The 8,550-nt window shown below is 43.6% G+C and overlaps 1 long non-coding RNA gene across 1 annotated transcript; it reads left to right on the top strand.

Annotated features, from left to right (window-relative positions):
- Nucleotides 1-1,499: 1,499 nt before the first annotated feature.
- Nucleotides 1,500-7,810, top strand: LOC139053472 (uncharacterized). The gene is made up of 3 exons (XR_011510510.1): nt 1,500-1,652; nt 4,453-4,530; nt 7,540-7,810. It is a non-coding gene; the product is annotated as an uncharacterized lncRNA (long non-coding RNA).
- Nucleotides 7,811-8,550: the final 740 nt, after the last annotated feature.

Here is an 8,550-nt window from a genome sequence, read left to right as displayed (position 1 = left end):
TGATGCGGCAGCATTCCTATGGGGGGCGAGAATTTCTTGTGCCCGTCAGGAGTGCGGTAAAAGAGCCCTGGCTGGTCGAAATGGCGCGACTACTTCCACCAGTCGTCGTGTTTTTCTTTTGCATCTTGTGGCTTTAGACTCAAGTTTTCTTCAACGCAAGTGCTCACTTTGAAGGTCAACCAACTAGACCCCTTCGATAGATTAATGACGTTGGTAGACGCGTGAGCAGCAGCTAGCAGTCGAGGAAGGGAGGGGAGACGGAGGAGAAAATGTTAAATGGTATACTGACACAATACTTTCTACTATTCATTCTTTTTTTCATTAGATGAAGACCGTTGGAAAAATAGTGACAAGCCTCAAAGTGCCATTAGTAAATGTTCGTAACCTCCACTAAACGTTACGAAGAGGAAGCCCGATGCACAGATGTATTTACAACTATTTACACGGGGAAAAGTTAATGGTAATCGCGCAGGCTGGTACAAATGTCACAGCTCGAGGAAACAGTCTACCACTCCCTCTTTGTTTCCCTCTTGCGCGCACGGTTCTGTCCGAATGCACCGTAACAATATAATAGCTTTCTCTGTAGCCAGCTTATGTTTCGTTTCCAAGAAGGATACCATGTTGTGACGTCAAATACAGTATATTCCTAGGAAACGAAACCAATACTGAGTGTAGAACAGCTGTTACATTACATTGCATGAAATTATTTACGGCGCGCTGAGGCTTATTGCCATTCTTTTCTACGGGTTCGACTCCAGGACCTTCATTTATTGCAAAACAATAAATATTCGAAAATATCTCATGCCTGCACCTTAAGAGTGAGAAAGTAGATATAAATTGAAGGTATAGAAGACACATAGGGAAAGAACTCGAAAAACTTTTTAGAGAATCGCGACATATTAAACGTTAACCATAGTTAGCGCATGTAAAAGAAGTTCAAAGAAGTTCTAGTGACTGTAGGGAAATACCTTTCTGCTTATAACGACAATTTTTTTCTTCCAACAGATCACGAAATTCTAAGAAGCTCATAGAGTGATTAAGTGTACAAATGTACAGTAATAATATGCTATGTAATATAATTTACATATTCATGTGCATTATACTCATTTTACATGTTGTGATGGATAAAGCTCACATGTTTTTTTTTTTTTTTTACCGAGATTGAGCTGCAAGTTCGGCACTTTAATTTATTTTTAGCCTCCCCTTTTTTATGAACCTTTGGGATAATGTTTAGGGACCTTAATACGCTCCAAGTAGTCACTGGAACATAACTATTCTTCTTTATTACAGAGCTATCGCCAGGAACCTTTGTTAAACCTGTACTACGCCTCATATGTTGATAGGTTTGGTGACTCAGTAACCTTTCGCATATTCAGCTTCCACTTGTGCGTTCGATGACGCCTCAAGCTGTCATGGAATATCTTGTACCCTCGTTTCTAGCCCCATTTCGTCATGAAAATTCATATACTTAACAATATCTACAATCATTCGCCCGCAGAAAGGCGACAGTATCGTGGTTGAAGTGGCCCGCGGCGGGGGCTCGAAGGAGCAGACTCCGATGGTGATGCGGGTGCCGCGATTCGGAAACCAAGACATCTCCGCGTGTCTCAATACCTACTCGCTTCTCGGCTTCGGAGACATTCTCGTTCCCGGTGAGCAACAGCTGTTGGTACCAGCAGATTGTTTTCAGACTTGGCTGTTAATAACGATGCATAATATGGTAAAACTAAGAGGAGCTCGCCGGGACTCCTGCGCCTCTTATATATATTATAATCAGCAGCATTAATGTGACTAATGCGGCAAAAATTAGATGTGTTCAGCGAAGTTTTATTCGTATCCTGTAGGGATCGATTTCTGGGACGCTGTGTATTTTGTGCCTATGACCGTGTACTGTGCATGTTTAAATATTAGAGCTCTAGAATTAGGGCGAAAAAATCGTGATTACTTATTCTTGTGGAAACTAATTCAAAACCACTTCTTCTGTTCGCAGTTACTGTCAGTTGTAACGTTCTGCGTGCCTCACCCAAACTTGCGTAATCCCAGCATTTTCTAAGTGAATTCATCTTGCACCTCTAACGCTATAATACGTCTTGTAACACAACAAAATACCTTGCGTCGTGATCTTGATATTTTGAGCTCTACTATTTGCTCATTACCAGACTTCTATCATCGATTAATTTAATATTTTGTTGAATTTGTACCGTTGTTCTTTTTTTTAGATTTTATGTTTGGTTTTTTTTCTGTTTTCAGTTCTTTGTGTAACGCAATTTCACCAATATTAAGACGTGGAGCTGTTCTTGGGCACTTTCAGAAAATAAATAAATTACATGAAATGGAAGCTCACTTAGGAGTTAACATGGGCAGCACGGGAAAATAATGCGGCGTACAATGCTATAGCGCTCAGTAGCAGCTCCTGTGTTTAAAACAGGTTAAACATAACCACAAAAATTTCAGGAGTGCTTAGACCTACCGAGCCGAGTAAACGCAGCCACTATGTGTATGTCCAAATCATTGTCCAAACACAACCAGTGAAATGACTAGGAAGAGGCTTGAATCACTTGAAATTAAGAAAAAGAGTATCAGATGAGCTAGACAACCTTGATAACTTTTTATTTCGATATATAAGAGCGCCCCAAAACCAGGAATAATAGGAAGAACGGCACATGCCATAGTGCTTGGTAAGTTTATATTCAATAACAATATTTCCTCGCTTGGAAAATCGCGTATTTCATCGCGCCCAAACCACTCCTTCCTACGCCTGCAGGTGCGTTTAGTGTAAAGGTCCTTTCTTTTCTCTTTCTTTCGTTCACAAATGCTTAACGTAGTTATTCGTCTGTAATAAAAATCCACTTGAGATCGACACTTCTCTCATCTGCGCCTTGTCTTGTGTCCTGTCGTTCTCGCGGCGTTTAGCTATCGTGTCGTAGCAATAGTGCCGTATTTAGTAGAGAAGTAGAGTGGAGAAGATAGCTCACAAAATCATGCTATTATTTTTTGAGAAAGTCTCTATATTAAGTGATACGTAATGTGACTTCCGGCGGTATGTTGGAACAGTTGACCTCCCAGAGGATTCTTGTGGTCTGGTAAAAATGTCGCAGTTTCGCCCTGAAGGCAAAGTGTTGGTCGCGTAACAAATTATAGACAGCTATATGAAGTAAAGATAGTAGCTTTACCAGCCGTAAAAACTTGTAAACATTCGCTTACTAACTAAATCAACAAGAATGGTGTCATGTGCACACAAGCAAATATGAACGCATCTCACTCGATGACCACGGAAACTCGCTTTCAAAACGCTGGAGTAAGGAAGCGCGGCAGCAGCAGCGAGCGAATTGACCTTTATGCTACTTCTCGCTTCAACGCCAACTAAGCGGCAAAAATACAGTGCACACAAAGATTTCAGCACTAGGTCCCTCTCTCCCCATTGCAAATCGCTTTTAAGCTAGTTCCCACGCGGCCGCACCATACGCAGCAGCCGCCAAAGTAGAACGCCCCCCCCCCCCCTCCCTTCCCTTCTCCTGATGCTTTGCGCGCCACGGAAGACTGCGCTTCCTCTCCGCTTTCCTCCCTTGCGCGCGCTAGATTTATCAGCCGTCGCCGGCTCACCCGTGCACGCTTTCACTCCTACATACAGCACGCGCCACGCGTTGAAAATGTTATCAACCTTGGACTTTATACGGAGCATCACGGTGACGGCGACGGCTGAAATTCGCCGGGAGTGTCCATGTGATTGCTATCGAAATAATAAGCATATAGCTCAACATCGGGTACATCCATGTGTAGGTCGTCCATCATCCGGCGTAACAGCTGTGCCGCTAGCCTCATTTTTGGCGCTGTGCCAGCTTTTATCGCCGAGCTTCATACACCCGCATCGCAAATCTTCAAAGTGGTGGCATATATGCTCACGCTTAAAAAAATTTCTTTCATATGGGCGTACTACTTCACTCAAACGCCCTTTTCTATAGGTGTCAGGAGTGAATTATAAAACAAATAAAAAAGCTCTCAAGTGTGCGAATTGTCTTAGTGTGCGTGCCACAATAATGTATTAGCTCACCAACACAATGATATGCGATGTTCCCATCTTTTTGGAATGTACTACTACGTTCAAGAACCATGTGTAATCTGATATCGTGAGTGCGTTCTCGCCAGACAACAAAAACGTGATACCAAAACAACCTACGAAGCGAACGAAGTGAACGATACTCACAAGGCAATAGTTAGCTGCACCACACAGCCCATAGGCTACGGCTGCACGTTCAACTTAGCCAGCCTCTCTCCCCCTGTAATTATTTTGGTTACAAGGTACGAAGTGGTGCTAAAGCCTGAGCATGTAGCAATGGAAATCGAGGCGTAGTCATAGTTGTCGTTTCCGCCACGCTTTAAAGTCGTGAGCAATGATATATGCATGTATGTCGTCCAAATGTACCGATTCAACTGCTCGTATCATTTGCGCAGGCCTTTTGCACGCGTTTCTGCGCGGCTTCCACCTCATGCATGTCGGTGGTTGCATGTACTTCCGTGTGGCCTTGATATGTAAGTATTCTCAGATCTGGATGAACCTAATCAACCCTTGTGTTCCACCGCCCCCTTTTTTTTAGGTTTCGGTTGTCCAGCAGTGTATGGAGAAGAAAAGCAGTAGGAAAGTTGTTTTAACAGGGAAGATTTTCTTTGCAAACCTCGCCGGGTTTCGTGAATGTGGCTGCAGTGTGGCTGTTCTCTTGCCGAATAGGTCAACCAATCCCAGTGGAGTAGCGCTCCGCGCGAATCACTAGGGTCTTTGCACCACCACCATAACGCGCTTGCATCCGCGCATCTGCGGCAGTAGCGGTGCTGGCCATGCGCGGGAAAGAAAAAAGGAGCCTGAAAACTCGCCTTCGCGCAGCCGCTGCTGCACTGTAATGAAGTAGATGCCTCTTGTTGATAGAATGTATTCGAATTGCCCTACGCACATATACGCATGATGCGTTCAAGGCGCCCGTCGTACTTGCTATTAGTCAGTAATTCCGCTTAACAAAAGGCTCGGCATAATTTGTGTGTTTGAGTGCGTGCATGCGTGCACTCATGTTTCGATTCTATGCCCCCACCAAAAGCTTCGCTGTATATAGGTCCCGACTCGTTGGATATGCTGCATTTTTTTATGAACTTTGTTTTAGCTGGCGCTCGCGTTGCTGCAGGCGGCTCCGGCTACTCCTCTGAAATGTTAACCGCGTGTAAAAGCGTCGCATATATGAATGCTGTAAAAACGTATTTATTTTATAGCGATATTGGATGATCAGCCAAAAGTCACACTGAATGCGTTTGTTTTCTTCATATGGCCCGAAGCTAAGGTCGGTACTTAGGTGTAAAGCTAAAGTCACCTGGTAACCGAATACAAAGTCTTGATGGCTCCTCTCATGTCTTCCTAGATCGGCAACCACCCAATTTCGGAGACCAGTCTTTACTTATGTCACGGAATAGACTAGCGAGACAGCTACGGTGTCAACTACAGATGATCTCTCGCAACGCGTAGCAGCCGATCCTCCCCCTGCCCCAACTACTACCGCTTTACAAAAAGTGAACAATTAAGGTCGCTGACAAAGTAAGATTGTTTACTTGGTCACTGACCTTCATTTTTCACTTTTTGCAACATGCTACTGGCCATGCGAGTTTTCGCCCAACCTCCCACTTTCCCACTCTCACCTTCCCACTGCATTCGAGCACTGTGAGCTATAGCAAAATAATGTTTGCAACCTGTTTTCAATTTGTGTTACTCGTATAGACTTAACATCAAGAAAATAACAAGTTAGGATGCATACGGATACACTGGGCGCTGGGTGCCTTTTGCATGGGCGTTAACGTCTATTTCTCCGCCACACGGTACGGGAACACAACTGAGAACAAGCGGTCTTCTGGTGACCAAGATGTGCAACATAAAGTCGAACGCATATGCAACAAACGCCTCTACATCGAAAGGGCCTGTATAACGAAGGAATAATTCTGTTTCGTTTTCACGGTGAGGCTGTGCGGTGCGCGACTTTTACAACAAGGTGACCTGTATAACGAATGATTTTGGAGGCCTCAAGCACTTCGTTTTAAATCTGTTCGACTGTTATTCGTGCGACTGCCTTAGTGTCGTACGTGCACTGAATAGTGAATTCGTCCACTGTGCGGAGTACGCCTTAAACAGTGGTAAAAAGAAAGTAACAATTCATAACCCTATCACTATGTAGTACTCCATATGGATATTCGTATAAGAGTAACAAAGTTCAAGGTGTTCAAATGTGGCAATTTAAAAAGGGATACAGGGTGTTTCACGTAACTTGAACCAAGGACTTAAAAATTATTTAACCGCAGCTGATTGAAACCAACGACATATGATTTGCCATTATGTGGAGATTTGATATGATTTGCCGTCCTTGGAGTATCGTTTTTTATGTTCCGCTTAATTATTTAGTTAACTAAAGTCAATTATGCAAAAAAATTATTATTCACGTTAGGGCCAAGTGTGCTTCGTTACGTTGTAGAGGTGATTCAGAAAGGACCGATACAATTTCTTGTGGTAACATACGCGCTGCGTGGTGACTTTTTTGGCGTTTAACGAAAGCCCGCAAAGGGGGGGGGGGGGGTTATGAAATAAAACCACGTGACTGCGCTCATGCGCTATCGTATTGCAGCGCTCTCAAACGCGTTTCGTGCGAAAGAACCGTGCGTGCGGACCGTGGCGAAGAGAGCGGCCGCAGCGGTAGGCATCGGCTTCACAGTGCGTCAGCATCTTTGATGGTGGCACACGGAAAGGAAGAACCGTCATCCCTGATAAGCCATAAGCTATAAGCACGGTTGAGAGCGCTGCAATACGATAGCGCATGAGCGCAGGCACGTGGCTCTATTTCACATTTTGTAAGCTTTCCTTAAACGCCTAAAATATCACCATGCAGCACGTACATTGCCACAACAAAATTGGATTAGTCATTCCTGAACCCCCTATACAACGTAACATGCTCCGCCCTAAGGTGAATACAAATTTTTTTAAATAAATTATCTTAGCTCATTAACTAATCAAGCGAAATATTAAAAAAGATATTTTGAGGAGCGCCACATGACGGCAAAGCATGTGTCGTTGATTTCACCCAGCTGCAGTTACCCGATTTTTTTTTGTATTCTTGGTTTAAGTTACGTGAAACACCCTGCATAAGTGTGAAGAGATCCCGTTTGGTTATTCCTCCTCGCGATTCCCGCAAGCACTGCTGATTTTCTCTTAACGGAACACGACATTTAAAGGATAACGCAGTTGAGGCTGCCAGAGTAGTCTTGTAATGCGTTATTTGCATGACCTTCACGAAGAAAGGCCATGTATTGGTGGTGAGAATGTTGTAGGCTAAACTTCGCCAATCGAATTTCGCGGGCTATGCGTGGTGCCGATGACATCGATAGGTCAGGCATTTCACGGCACGTATTTCGTTTTTCTGTAGCAGCGAATACCATAAATGCTATGAGGATTAGTTTTTGCTTATTTCTGAGTATATTATATTGAATCTCGATTGATAAAGTATTATTCTTCAGCAGACGTTGTCGGCATCCATGACGTGATAAGGAGCTCGTGTGGAAAGTTGAAGGCGTCGTCAACCCCAGATTTTGACTGTCCGGTGACTTTCTCTCTTACCCAATGCTCTGGCCACAGCTGCACTGGCCAACTTTATACTCCCATTCTCTGTGTTGTTTCTCTGCCCGCTGTATTGTTTTGACAACAGCAGCAGCAACAACAAAAACAACCGTTCGTTCACAAAGCACACTTATGCACTGAGCAGCATGCACTATAATAAAGGTTACGTACATACTGACAGTACGTACATACGTACGTACTGTCTAATCTACCCTAGCCAAATTAAGTGCTTTTTTTTGTTTCCTTTCAGCTTTTTCTGGGGAGTAATTTTGGTCTCTCGTCATCCGTGCCGCCCAATCGCCTAATGAGACATGTATAAAAGAAAGTAAAATAGCTGTTGTAACGTTGCTTGCAAAGCCTTAGAGGTAAACCAAGAAATCAGCGCAGCATATCTCCCTTGTTTTGCTATCATGGCACTGACACAAAATCTTTACTTCTTTTAGAAGCGGCTTACACTTGCAAGCCGAGAAGTGGATGAGAAGGTGCACACTTGTGTTATTCTTAATTGGCAATTCATGCTCACGCAAGTGCAAATTCAGGCACGTTCCAGTTTGGCCTACGTCGACTTTGCCACACAAAAAAAGGTATTCAATAGACTACCCCAACACAGCAATCTGTGTAGAAATTGGTGTGTTTTTTTTCTGCACCCCCTGCAACGTATTTCTACTTCCTGTGTGGAAACATAATCCAGCAATCTTGCCAGGAGCCACGAATGCCACCTCAACTCCATGTATTGTTTCACAAACTTCATTAAGTTATACGACGTCTTGTGAACATGAAGCACAACTTCACATTTCTTATCTTTGTGTTCCCTTACAGTTTTCACTAACAGCGTTTTTTGCTTTTTTATTTTCTTTAGCACTGCCTCTGCTACTGCTGAAATGACTGATTGCGGGAAACCTGCTTCCTGTAAC

Source organism: Dermacentor albipictus, unplaced genomic scaffold, assembly GCF_038994185.2.
Source record: "Dermacentor albipictus isolate Rhodes 1998 colony unplaced genomic scaffold, USDA_Dalb.pri_finalv2 scaffold_133, whole genome shotgun sequence".
Classification (NCBI taxonomy): domain Eukaryota; kingdom Metazoa; phylum Arthropoda; class Arachnida; order Ixodida; family Ixodidae; genus Dermacentor; species Dermacentor albipictus.
The sequence above is the reverse complement of the archived record's forward strand: the minus strand, read 5'-3'. Positions and strand labels throughout refer to the sequence as shown.